Source organism: Harpia harpyja, chromosome 1, assembly GCF_026419915.1.
Source record: "Harpia harpyja isolate bHarHar1 chromosome 1, bHarHar1 primary haplotype, whole genome shotgun sequence".
NCBI classification, from domain to species: domain Eukaryota; kingdom Metazoa; phylum Chordata; class Aves; order Accipitriformes; family Accipitridae; genus Harpia; species Harpia harpyja.
Genome location: NC_068940.1, coordinates 97,359,390 through 97,372,538, shown reverse-complemented (window position 1 = coordinate 97,372,538; position 13,149 = coordinate 97,359,390).

The following is a 13,149-nucleotide window of genomic DNA, read 5'->3' as shown; positions in this document are numbered from 1 at the left end:
CTTGACTAACCTGATCTCCTTCCATGGCAAAGTGACCCATTTAGTGGATGAGGGCAAGGCTGTGGATGTTGTCTACCTAGACTTTAGTAAAGCCTTTGACACCGTTTACCACGGCATTCTCCTGGAGAAACTGGCTGCTCATGCCTTGGATGGGCGTATGCTTCGCTGGGTAAAAAACTGGCTGGATGGCCAGGCCCAAAGAGTTGTGGTGAACGGAGTTAAATCCAGTTGGCGGCTGGTCACAAGTGGTGTTCCCTGGGGCTCAGTATTGGGGACAGCGTGTTTAATATCTTTATCAATGATCTGGACAAGGGGATCGAGTGCACCCTCAGTAAGTTTGCAGATGACACCAAGTTGGGAGGCAGGGTTGATCTGCTCGAGGATAGGAAGGCTCTACAGAGGGATCTGGACAGGCTGGATCGATGTGTTGAGGCCAATTGTATGAAGTTCAACAAGGCCAAGTGCCAGGTCCTGCACTTGGGTCACAACAACCCCACACAACACTACAGGCTTGGGGAAGAGTGGCTGGAAAGCTGCCTGGTGGAAAAGGACCTGGGGTGTTGGTCAACAACTGGCTGAATATGAGCCCGCAGTGTGCCCAGGTGGCCAAGAAGGCCAACGGCATCCTGGCCTGTGTCAGAAACAGTGTGGCCAGCAGGAGCAGGGAGGTGGTTGTTCCCCTGTATCAGCCCTGGTGAGGCCGCACCTCAAGTACTATGTTCAGTTTTGGGCCCCTCGCTACAGGAAAGACACTGAGGTGCTGGAGCGTGTCTAGAGAAGGGCAACGAAGCTGGTGAGGGGCCTGGAGCACAAGTCTTATGAGGAGCAGCTGAGGGAACTGGGGTTATTTAGTCTGGAGAAAAGCAGGCTGAGGGGAGACCTCATCGCTCTCTACAACTACCTGAAAGGAGGTTGTAGTGAGGTGGGTGCTGGTCTCTTCTCCCAAGTAACTAGTGATAGGATGAGAGGAACTGGCCTCAAGTTGTGGCAGGGGAGGTTTAGATTGGATATTAGGAAAAATTTCTTCACCGAAAGGGTTGTCAAGCATTAGAACAGGCTGCCCAGGGAAGTGGTGAAGTCACCATCCCTGGAGGTATTTAAATGTCGTGTAGATGTGGCGCTAAGGGACATGGTTTAGTGGAGGACTTGGCAGTGTTAGGTTAGCGGTTGGACTCGATGATCTTAAAGGTCTTTTTCAAGCTAAATGATTCTATGATTCTCCAAGCAGGGCAGCCCTGCATCCCAAGATAGGGTAATCCTTCAGTCACATGCTTTGATCTTGCTTCATTCTCTTCTCTTGCTGTTTCTACTGTTTCTTGGTCTGATGTTTAACTGATCTATTTACTGACCTTTAAAAAACTCTCCTGCATCACTTCAGGAGGACTCTTGCCTTGACTTGCAACATTATCAGATGTATGTGGTGCCGAACCACCGACAGTAACTGAGTACACAACCACAGGTTTGTCTGGGTGATAATGAGAAGGGAAATAACTAGATGGGCTGAAATTCAAACCTTTGGATATTTTTGGTGCAAGTCTGTATATGAACACTGTATTTTGATGTGAGGTCTCCAGGTCACGTGGGAGTTACTTACAGACTGTTTCTAAGCAGTTTTAGTTAAAAACTATCTAAAACACTTTTATTTCAAATTAAACTTGAGTTATATCAGTTAGGAACAAATTAAAACTAAGATGAAGTAAAAGTACCCTTAATCCAAAATAAGAATGGTTACACCAGTTTAATTGGTGTGACTGTCTGTAATAGAGAAAACTTAGTGTCATGCACTCTTGAAATAATTTATTCAGATGAAATTCTGCCCAGGGGAAGGTTTCAAGTAATTTCTTCATTTTCCCCAACCTTATGTGCATAGACAGTTTGTTAAATGTCCTGATGCTTTGTCACTTTTTTGGTTATTGGTAAGAAAGATTTCTTCTCATTGGAGTTAAATTCTGTCCTTGGGTTTCTTATAGGTAATTCCTCTGGAAAAAAAACCAACAGAGTTTGTATTGCAGGAAAGGATTTGATTCACAGTTTTTCCAAGTTTTCACCTCTCTCTGAGCTGTGATGTTGATTCAGCGTAGGTGAGGTAACTCCAGATTTTTTATAATGCTTTCTGGGAGTTTGTCTGAAAAAAAACCCTGATGTGACAATTTCACACGTATAAGGGAAGAGGATATTACTGCTTCTTTAGCCAGAGTAGTTGGTCGATATCTTACTTGAGTGCATTTGCAGGGTGAAAATACAGATTATATGGATTTGATATATTCTTTCATGTAATGTTTTCGTTTAGCAAAGACCTTGTTTTCTGAACACACCAGAGACAACTCATGGACAGTTTTGTTTCTCCTAGATCCCCAACTTAATTTTTCAGTCAGTTCTTTAGCCAGATGTCTTCATCTTTGTTGCCACTCATAATCCCCACTTCCCACACCCCCATGTGCCCTGGGGCCCCTGCCACCATGTTGGGGACCTTGCAGTCCTTGTGACTTTGCTTCTGAAGAGCCCCTGCTCTTTGACCCAAAGCCTTGGGCAGGGCGCATCTCCAGCCCCAGGGGCTTTTTTGCACCTTCTGCTCAGCTTGAGTGAGGGATCAGCCTGGGTTGTGACAACTGAATAGTCTAGGACCTTCAAGTGGCCAGCAGGAGATAACCCTGGTCTGGTCCCTCAGGACTGGTGTTGAAGGAGCTGCTGCTGGTGGGTGAGGAGGTCTGCACTGGGAGAACTGCAGGCTCTCAGGCTCAGACTAAGCAAGGGATGTCAAATGCTCCTGCTCCTAGGAACTGCCATTTACTCACCTTTCCAGATAATATTAATGGCAAGATCTGGTGGCATCTGTTCACCCTTTGCTAGTGACACCTGAATGGCTCACCACCTGCCCCATTATTTAGGCTGTCATTTTTCCAGGCACTGTAAAAGGATGAACCAAACTTTCGTCCCTTCAGGCTTGTTTATGTTACAGAAAGGGGAGTAAAAATACTTGTCTGTGTTGTCTTGCTTTTAATTACCACTGGACAAGAGTGCTTTTTATGTAGCTTGAAAGCATAAAATAGATGTTGCAAAACAAATCACTGTTATTGTATGTAATGGATATCCTTCAGTGAAATAGCCTTTTTTGTACATTACAGTGTATCCACTCATGGACAATTTTTTTAATTTTTTTTTTTAATTGGAAACTACTTAAAAAATGATGCAATTTAGGGAAAGAGGAGGTGTCTGGGGCACAATTATGATGGATAAATTTGTGGAAAGGCATACATCAGAAAAAATGATCTGTGCAATGCAGATATGATTGATTATTATAGGGATATCATATGAAAGGTAAATTACCACTGTGAACAAAGTGGTATTTAAAAAACTCTTGAATTACTCTGCTATCAGTTCTATGATCAACTCGGAATTTCATATGCTTTTAGGATCATGTCTTGTTATGTGGCTGTATCATGGAAATGACATATGGACAGTTTTGTCTTTCCTTCAAAAATCTAGATTATTATTGTTATTGAGACTGAAAGTCTGTAATGTTTTTTCTAATACAGACTTAAATGATACTAATAAAACAAGGTACTTAGCTCACTAGCATGTCAATAAAACATTAAAATAATCCATACATAATTCTAACTGTAATTGGTAGTATATTAAGGGCCTGAGTTTTTCTTAGCGAGACAGAGTAAATACCTACTCTTTTCAACTGGAGTTATATATATTGTGGGATGATGAACTAGATGACTACTGGGATTTTTGCTTGGATTGGATTTATATCTCTTTTGTTTCAATATAAGATTAAAAATGTACAATCTTTTTTCCTCTGGTTGTTTTTATATGGTAAATATATATCAGAATTGTTACATTTGGCTTTCTCTGCTGGAGGGCTTGAGAGAGAGACACTTTTCACTGCCTTCCTACACTAATAAAGGAGTGGGAGTTTCAACACGAGTTCCTCCTCGGTGCCCAGTCCCCATAACAGGGCACTATGCCTTAGCATACCTGGGCTTGACCCACAGCCCTTCTCTCTGGGACAGACAGTAATTTGGATTTCCTGCCTCTGCCCACCATCCATTTCCATGAAGTCTGCAGGACTCCAGTGTGTTTCCCTCCTCTACCAAATTCAGCAGAAAGGGATAAAGGCAAGAAGGCAGGTTTATTTAAAAAATTGAACAGAAAGCAAAAGGAGCTCAAGGTTTTTTTCCTCTTTATGGGTCACTTACAGGCAAAAAGCTAAAAGACGATATCCAATGCCAAAAAGGTTGACACATGAGTAAAAGCTATTGGTTTGTGGAAAAATAATCATCTCATCAGTTTAAAATGTTCCCTAACTGTAACCATTAAATAAGCTTTCTAAATACACTGAATATTCAAAGACATATTGTGGTCAAATCATACTGTAAAAGACCACAGTGAAGAATATTTGATACTGCTCTTGCATCAGATGTATACATACATTAATCAAGACTTACATACATGGAGTAGAAATTCCTTCGGAGAGAAAGATCAAATATAGTTCTTAATTCAGAACTATCTTTAAGATATGTAACAAGATGATTTCTGCCTTTAATGAGTGTAAATGAAATCAGACCCAGTGCAGTTCATGTTGGAGATAGCATAGGAGAGGCAGGGTCAGGAAATGGAGATGAGATAATGGTTAAAATGAGAACATGGAATGGAGCTCTTCACAAACCTTTAATACAGAGTTTAACATGTAGATTACCGTGATACTTGGCCATGTCCCTTACAAAAAGTGGATGTAGACTATTACTTAATATGACTTTTTTCATACAAAAATTAAGCCATGCCTGGTAATGTGCAAAAGGTCAGGGAGGAAGCCCTGAAACCTGAGCGCCCTTCAGCACCTGGGGTTGCTGGTACTCCAGGGTATTTCCAAATTCACAGGAGCATCCAGCTAACAAGTTAGACATCTGTGGAGAACAAAAATCATTGTCCAGTGAAAAGGTAATGACAGCTCATGAAATACCCAGTGCTGCCTTTGTAAGCTAGCAACAGTGGTATCAGTGTACCCTGACTCTGATTATCCTTTGCCCTAATCACTTCCTGTAAAGGGTGACTGATTCAGTGCAGACAGAGGTAGAACTGCTTTCGGAAGGTTGTCTACTATCACTGACACTAGGATGATGACTCAACATCTTATGTAATTAGTACAAGAAAAAAAACTTTGAATATATTTAACATTGATAGATTCAAGCAGACTGTTTTCCAGGAGTGCTGAGCTTTTCTGGATCCCATTAAATTCACAGCAAGATGCTGTATTCAGCACCACTAGAGATCAAAGCAACCTTTAAAGAGCTTTGGAGATCCATGTCTCAAACACACAACTGAGCTACCAGCACAGGGGCTGCTAGCCCTTCAGTGAACAGTGCCAGGTGCTCCTTTCGTCCGCAGAACTGGAGCTTGAGGATGCTGGTAGCAGCTTATTTTCACTGAGTCCAAACCAGAAAAATAGTAAGTGTCCACCTTGCACAGAAGAATGTGAGTCCTGGCTGGACACGCTACTGAGCATCAGCTGGGCCACTGTCGTGGAGCACATGCTTACTCCTGCCAGCTTGCAGATCAGTTCTGCACAGTGTTTTACTTCATATTTGCCACAGGTGAAGGGCATTGTACATGGTTAACTGCAGTGGCTTAAGTGGTCTGTAGTGACTCATTAAACTGGGGAAACTCAATTGTGTGTCTTAACCTATATCTCTCCCATTCTGGTAGATCCATCTTTTGCTGTCTTTATGAAATCTGGATTCTAATTTATGTTCTTGCTGCACAGAAATAACATCAACTTCTGAACACATTTTGATATGTGCCTAACAGGGTATAGCTTAGTGAACATGTGAAACAATTTTCCAGCTCACTTTCAGCAAGCAAGCTATATTTGCATCAGTGCCATCTTGCATTAATCCTACCCACACAGCAAGACGTTTCTAAGTATTATCAGTAATACTGCACAAAATTAACATGCAAAGCCAAGTAAGATCAGCACTGTGTTTCCTGGGCAGTGGGAAAACATCTCAACAACTATTATAATCCATCAGATTTCTTTCAAGCACTTCAAGCAATTAGTTCTGAGAACACTGGAACTACATTCAGATAACATGCATCTTTCCTTCCTATTTCTGGTTACATGGATTATTTTTTATATGGGATTCTTGAAGATTACAGGTGATCAGCAAATTTTCCAGAGTGTTGTCTCAGTCAGACATTCTGGGACGTATATGAGGACAGCAGACCCTTGGTTTCCCTTGTCATCCTTAATAGGGTCAATAGTTACGGAAAGCAGGCACTGGAAGACTATGAGCTTTCCAATTATAGTTTCAAGCTAGCACAGGTGGAGAAAATAAATATCCAGCCAGAAAAAGGGGGAAAAAAACAACTATGGAAAACCTTTGGAAGCAAGCCTGTGAATTTGCTTCATCATAAGATTGGGAAAGATACTGTAATGGTACCATTTCTTTACTTAAGCTTGGCTTCCAGCTCTCATTTCCCCAAGATCAAGGCTTGATACTTCTGTCTGCCCCTAGACCAATATGAAACGTTGGGAAAGAGGTCCTGAGTGCTCACTCTCAGAGATCAAACCACACAGCTTGTGTTTTAAGCCTAATCTAGAATTCATACATAAGGATGGAAGATTTATTAAAGTGCTTTTAAATTCAGGCTAAGGTGTTTTTATGGACTTTGCCATAATGGAGTTTGAAGTGCATCTCCACCAGCACACTCCAGTGGATGGCATGTTTTACACGTCAGTCATATTTAAACTGTTCGCTCATGAAGCAGGTCTGCGTGGATCACAAGTGGAAGTACTCACCTCAGGACTTGTCTGACCAAAAGGTCTGGAAGTGCTCTCTCTGGTGGTGACTTGGTGCTCCAGGCAGAGCAGTGCATGAGAGAGCTCCTGACAGTGGTGTCCCTGCCGTCTGACGAAAGCTCTTCTGGTGGTGGTCAGGTCTGCGTGAACCGAGGCACCAAGCATGCTTGGCCCTTCTTCCTTCTACTGGAACTTCACTTTAGTGAGAGGGCCAGCGCTCTTCTCCTGGGCCAAGCTGATAGCAAAAGCAAATTATTATCTTATATCTGTGTAACTGAGAGATCCCCAGCAAGAGATGTGACCGTTATATACGAATATAGCCAGCCTATAGTATGGCCCATTTTAGTTCCTTTTTCTCCTCTGCCTTTCCTCTCCTCTCTTATTATGGACACTCTTCCATAGCCATTCTGTCTCTAACTCTGCTGCGTTTCATTTCTCTGTCTCTGGGCATATTTCAACTACCTCTTCTGGAAAGGGACTCACCGCTGTGTACTATCAGCAGTGGAAAATTTCAAGGTGATATTTTAGAAGGGAGTAACTAAACGGAATATACAACCCATTAATATCAATTATGGGTGTCAGATCAATACCAATAGCAGTGATGTTGTTTAGAAGCTTGAATTAATACCATTATGCTGCCCACTCAGCTGTGGGCATTTTCAGAGACAATATGCTATTTGCATTTTATTATAATGTATCTTTTCTGAAAATTCCCATCATGGTGGGGACATCAGGGAAACTAATATTGATGGCATATAAGACAACCATTCAGATAGGCGATACACAGCTCTGGGCTGACAGGAGCACCCTGGTTGCACCTCTGGGATGAGGAGTGTCCTCAGGATGGACCTCTCTGTACCAGCTCCCTCTCCCCGCTGCCAGCCTCAGGTCACTTCGTGCCCCAGCCTCCTCCTAGCCCTGCCTGGTTCCTGGTTTTCCTTACTGGTTTCTGTTGTGAAGCAGAGAGTGTCAGGCAGCAGGGCAGGAAAAAGGAATATAAGAGCATTTGGGCTTTAAAAAAATATATATTACAAAAACAATTACTTAAGAAATAATAACTAACTCTCCTTGTTTCCCTTTTTCTTTCCAGACTATGTGTGTGGGCTGAGATGCCTGGGGACCTCAGACTCAGCAGTTCTGTCTCGGCATTCGAAAGGGTTGCCACTCCATCAGCTGGGTGCCCATAGGCATATTTTAAATGGCCTCGTCAGTCTGGGTAATTCTCATCGGTTTTCTTATTCTCAGACCTGCCAGAATTGAGAAAAGAAAGACTCTCAGGAGGCTTTTCCCAAGAAAACTAGGAAAACATTATTGCCACTTAAGCAATATACTGGTGAGTCTTTATTGGAAATAGCCTGTACAGTTCTAGCAGGATGAGGGAAGTAGGGGCCGGCTTCGAGAAGACTCGCAGAGCTTCGTTTGTTTAGTCTGGCAAATGAAGGCTAAGAGGGGTTCAATTACTGTTAAATACATTGTGGGGTTAACATCAAGAAAGGAGAAGAGCTATTTACACTGAAGAGTGATACTGGCACACAATCAAATGGGTATAAACTGATCATTAATACATTTGGCCTTGGTTTTAAAAGAAAGTACCTGCTACCCTGGAGCAGTAAAGCCTTTAATCAGAACAGTGGGGGCCAAAAAGTAGAGTTAGATTTTTAAAAAAATAGTACTGTGTATTTATGGGGAGAGTTGTATGTTGCAGTGCTGCCATGGCAGGAGAGTCAATTCAGTGACCTAGAAGGATCGCTCAGTCCTATTTCCATGTTCCTCACAGCCTTTGTCAGAAAAATAAATTGATAACAACATTGACACTAAAATCACCCTTCAGAGACAATCTTCAGAGTCTCCAGCCTACTGAGATGAAAGGTGGGAGATGGGGAAGGAGTTCATGTTTCATACTGCTATTGATTTACTATCTCAGCTCATAGCAGAGAATAGCACCAGTTTGCACTCAGTTCACACTTGAAAGTTTTTTTTTTTTTCTCTTCAAACACAGAGACTAGAAATGATTTTGTTTAAAAAGCAAAGCTCAGATTCTGCAGATGTTCGAGAATCTTTGATGGGAGTATGGGAGGGACTCCTGATTCATCAGTGATTGAACTAAAGTATATTTCAGTAGGATATCATTCTTTCATTATAAAAGATAATTAATAGAAGAAACAGGAACACCAACAGTAGCTCTTCTTCTTCATTTCATAGTACTCAGAAAGCAATGATGTGTCCCATTCAGATCTTGGATTTGTCAAGCAGCAGTATCAGCTTTGCATAAACTCTTTGCTTCTGAACCACTCTTGATGAGAATTGGATTTATAATTTTAGAGACCCAGTCTAAGAGATTATTGTGTATCACTCTTCACACAATTTCTAGTTAGGAAATTGAGAAGATTGTTTTCCTGGCAGCCCAATTTTTCCTTTCCTCCTCCTATTTTTTTCCTAAACTGTTTCATGCTTTAAGAATCAATTCAGGATAATAGACTCTTTTCCTTTTTATTTTCTCCTTTCATGCTACTTTAAGAAGTCTGTCATTCAGTATTAAAAGGCAAATATTCTAGCAAAACTTGTGATTGCAATTCCTTGATAATTTTATTCAAGCTGCAGAAATGTTGAGGCCTTTCATGGGATGTTCCCCGTCAATTTGCTCTTTTTAATATAGCATCCCATGAGTCAGGCCTTTATGTAACCCTATTTACCAATGGCTGCAGAATCATTTATACCATGAGGAATGTAGTAAGTGTTCTCATTTGTCATCAAAATATTGAATTCCACATGTGGCTAGTGTAGCAGACTACATGGTTGAACTAAAGACACCCTTTGCAGTTGTGTCATCCCATGCTAATTATTTCTTTTCCTATTCCTACATAGAAGACTGGAAGAAATAATTTTTGTTGTGTTGTAATTCAAGGCAGATGATTATGAATTCCCTCATACCAGAAAGGCTGATTTTTCATTGAAGGAAACGAGTATTGTTCGCCTAATCAGCTCATTTTTTTTGAGACATTAATTATTAAACTTTGTCAGTCGTATTCATAAGAGGACATCTGAATCTTCCCTCATACAGTTGCAAATGATGAGTTAGAGACACCAGCTTTCCTCCAGTTCAGTCTCATCTGGATGAGCATTGGTAACTGTGCTGGCTAATTAGATGTAACTGGCAATCAGTTGAAGTTACAGCAAAACCAAGACAAATCCTATAGAGACAAATCCTGAGCAGCCTTGTTTGCTGCTGCTTCACACATCAAGCAAAAGCTCTTGCCCCTGCCAAAGGACATAAGAGTTTTTACATAGGTGAAATGTTTATGAAAGTGGTGAATCAGTAGAAGGGGGCCTGTGCCTAACCTGCAGTAATCCTGTGCCCTTTGCTGGAGCTACTCCTCAGTCATACGTGAGGGATGTGAATCTGGCCCACTGAAAACTTAGACATGAATGCGTAATAAATATACCTTCAACTGTGTGTTGTTACTTTTATTGCAAAAAGCCTTCCTACATCCATACCTCAAAAGTAATCCCCTAAACTTTGCACCTACAGCTTTCAGCTGCATATTAACTAAAGCAAGGTACCTGATGTTCAGCAGGTAGACAGCCATCATCATAGCTTCTGAGCCTGCATCAGAGCCCGGCAGAAAAACTCTCCCATGTTTCTCTATAGTGATACTGCAACGGTTCATAGAAAAGTGTATGTCTGCATTGCAATCGATAAAACATCAGCCACAGGCCCTTCCTCTCTGCAGGCAGCTGTCATGGGAATTTCTCTCCTTTCTCTAATGCTGCTCAGTGACCAGCTACTCTTGCCTGTAACAGGGAAAGATGCTGGGAAACAAACCTCAGGGACTTACATTGTGCTGGGGCATTACTTGCAGGCTCACATATATAAAGTTTCATGCAGAGCAACAGATGTATGTGAAAGATGGCTTATTTAAATTATAAAACAGAAAATTAAACAAGCCATTGTCTAAATGAATTCTGGCAAGATTTATGTTTGGCTCTACTGCTGGTTCCCAGCAGCAAGGTAATGGCAAAGACACTATTAATACTTTCAGAGAAGACAAGCCATGATGCAAAGTCTACATGGGAAGAACGAGGTAAAGCCAGCAAACATGGGCAGTTTGCAAGGAGCACACAGAATTTGATTTCCATGCACTTTCACTGGATCAAAGAAGAACTGAGAATATATGTGAAATGAGTGGGACATTTCCACAGTAAGAGAAAGGAATTTAATCTGTCACCTACATCCTGGGTGAATGCTCCATACATTGCATTACTGGCTATAATGAGAACTTCCTTCTCTTTGGAAAAAAGCATATGTAACAATCTTCTTTTTGCAGTGCTTAGTCCTCACTTTGTCCTGGAGGGGACTCAGGACTAGAAGGCACAATTAACTGAGGACGGTGCAAAAAACTTTAAATTACACCTTTATCTCCTGTTCTAGGTACCCAGGTGTTACCCAGCTCCTGCCTGCAAGTAGGAAACATCTTCAGTCTGTTAGTTGTCTAGAAGCCAGGCACCACCACACTCAGTGTGTTCACACCTCCTCTTTTAGATATAGACCTCAGATACTATTGTGGTGAACATAATAGGAAGACTAATGAGGAAATTTCCTATCTAATAATCTTTTTCTTTAGAGCAGAGTATAAAGATTTTGCAGTACATAACGAAAAGAACCATTCTTGCAATACAGATAACGAATCATAAAATACCTGCACACTGTGTGAGCACGCTCCTGAACAAGTAAGTCATCAGGGCAAATCTATCAGCTGCTTAAGTTGATAGGAATATCTCATGATATCTGATGGGCTGTAGAACAAACAATGTGCAAGTGCTGCGTCAGGTCCATGCAGACAAAGCCATTGCCACACAGATCACAGGTGCAGGTTTGGTTCCCTCCTGGAGGGAGTAAGGTCTTTAATGGACTTTGCAACATTCACGACAAGCAATTATGTCCAGGTCCATGACATTAAATGCACAGATGTGGCAGCACAGATCTTGGAGGCTGTCACAAATTGACACTAAATAAATTGTCCGGGACCCTGGCTTGGTACAGCAGTTGCTTTCTTTGAAAATAGCATGGTGTTTTTTCTCTGCAGGCTGGATTGGAACACCAATGCCATTACTTCCTGTTATGAGAATTAATTGACCCACTCTGTTACTTCGAGCCAGTGAAAGTTAAATGGGGATATAAAATCTGAGCATTAGTCAGTTATTTAGAGCCTAACCAAGGACTCTTTGTTTTTATCACGTCTCATTCGCTGTATCACCCTGCTGCCAAAATGTAACTGTACTTAAAATGACAACATGTGAGTATGTGCTGTGTATGCAAACAGTATTAAAGTTGTTCAAGTTGCTCAAACATAGAAAAGAGAGGGAGTGTCAGACTTAAGAGTTTAAATGCATTAAAGCTGAAGTCTGCCCACTTTCCAGCTTAGTTCCTAGAGCAAATTTATTTAGCATCCCTCACTAACAAATCTGAATGGGTCATACGTGCTGGTATAATATGTAAATCTTATGGCTAGCAAAATGTGCCATGGAAAGAAGTACCATCTTTTTTATGACTGAAACAATCCTTTAAAGAAGTTTTAGTTTAGTTTCTTGTGACATTAAATCAAAACAAGAAGCTCAGAGCTACAAGCTATTACTCCTCTTGCAAATTACCTGAGGTCATAAACTAAGTTCAATATTAAATACAGAGTGTTACTGACTTCTTCCTCAACACTATGGATCCATGGCCATCATCTGTACTCCAAAAAATAGATTTCTTTAGTCATTGCTTCGCTGTGTGTAATCTCAGCCTTAGTCATAGCTATTGGTTGCCTGGCTATGAAGGAGGGATGTTTTATAGACCACCTCAGTTGGACAGGCAGATCTACTTAAGTTACTGAATTCAGTTGAGTTTCCTGCTTTTATGGGTAACATATCACATCTTTGAAAATAATCAAGGACCGTTTTAAATCTTGAGATTTTTTCTTTACTCTAAGATGATGCTTCTTAGCTTCTTAAATCACCAGAATCATCTTGAATGAGTTAGAGCAATGGAGTTCATTTTAAGTCTCTTCAGATGGTCAAAACCCACCATGTTCTTAATAAAATACCTGCCAAGTCAGGACTGTTTCCCAAAGATGCAGTTACTTCTGTGTAAGCAAGAGCAACTTCCAAAAAATGAAGAGGAGATGGGACCAATGCAACTGGAATTAAAAAATATATATATTTGGGAGATAGAAATGCATGTGAATATAAGGTGCTGGAAGAATAATTCCCATAGAAAAATCTAATTTAAACCGAGGACAGAGTAACATTTGCAGAAATGGTAAGAAACATTACACTGGGAATTAGTCTTTTCTGGAATACAT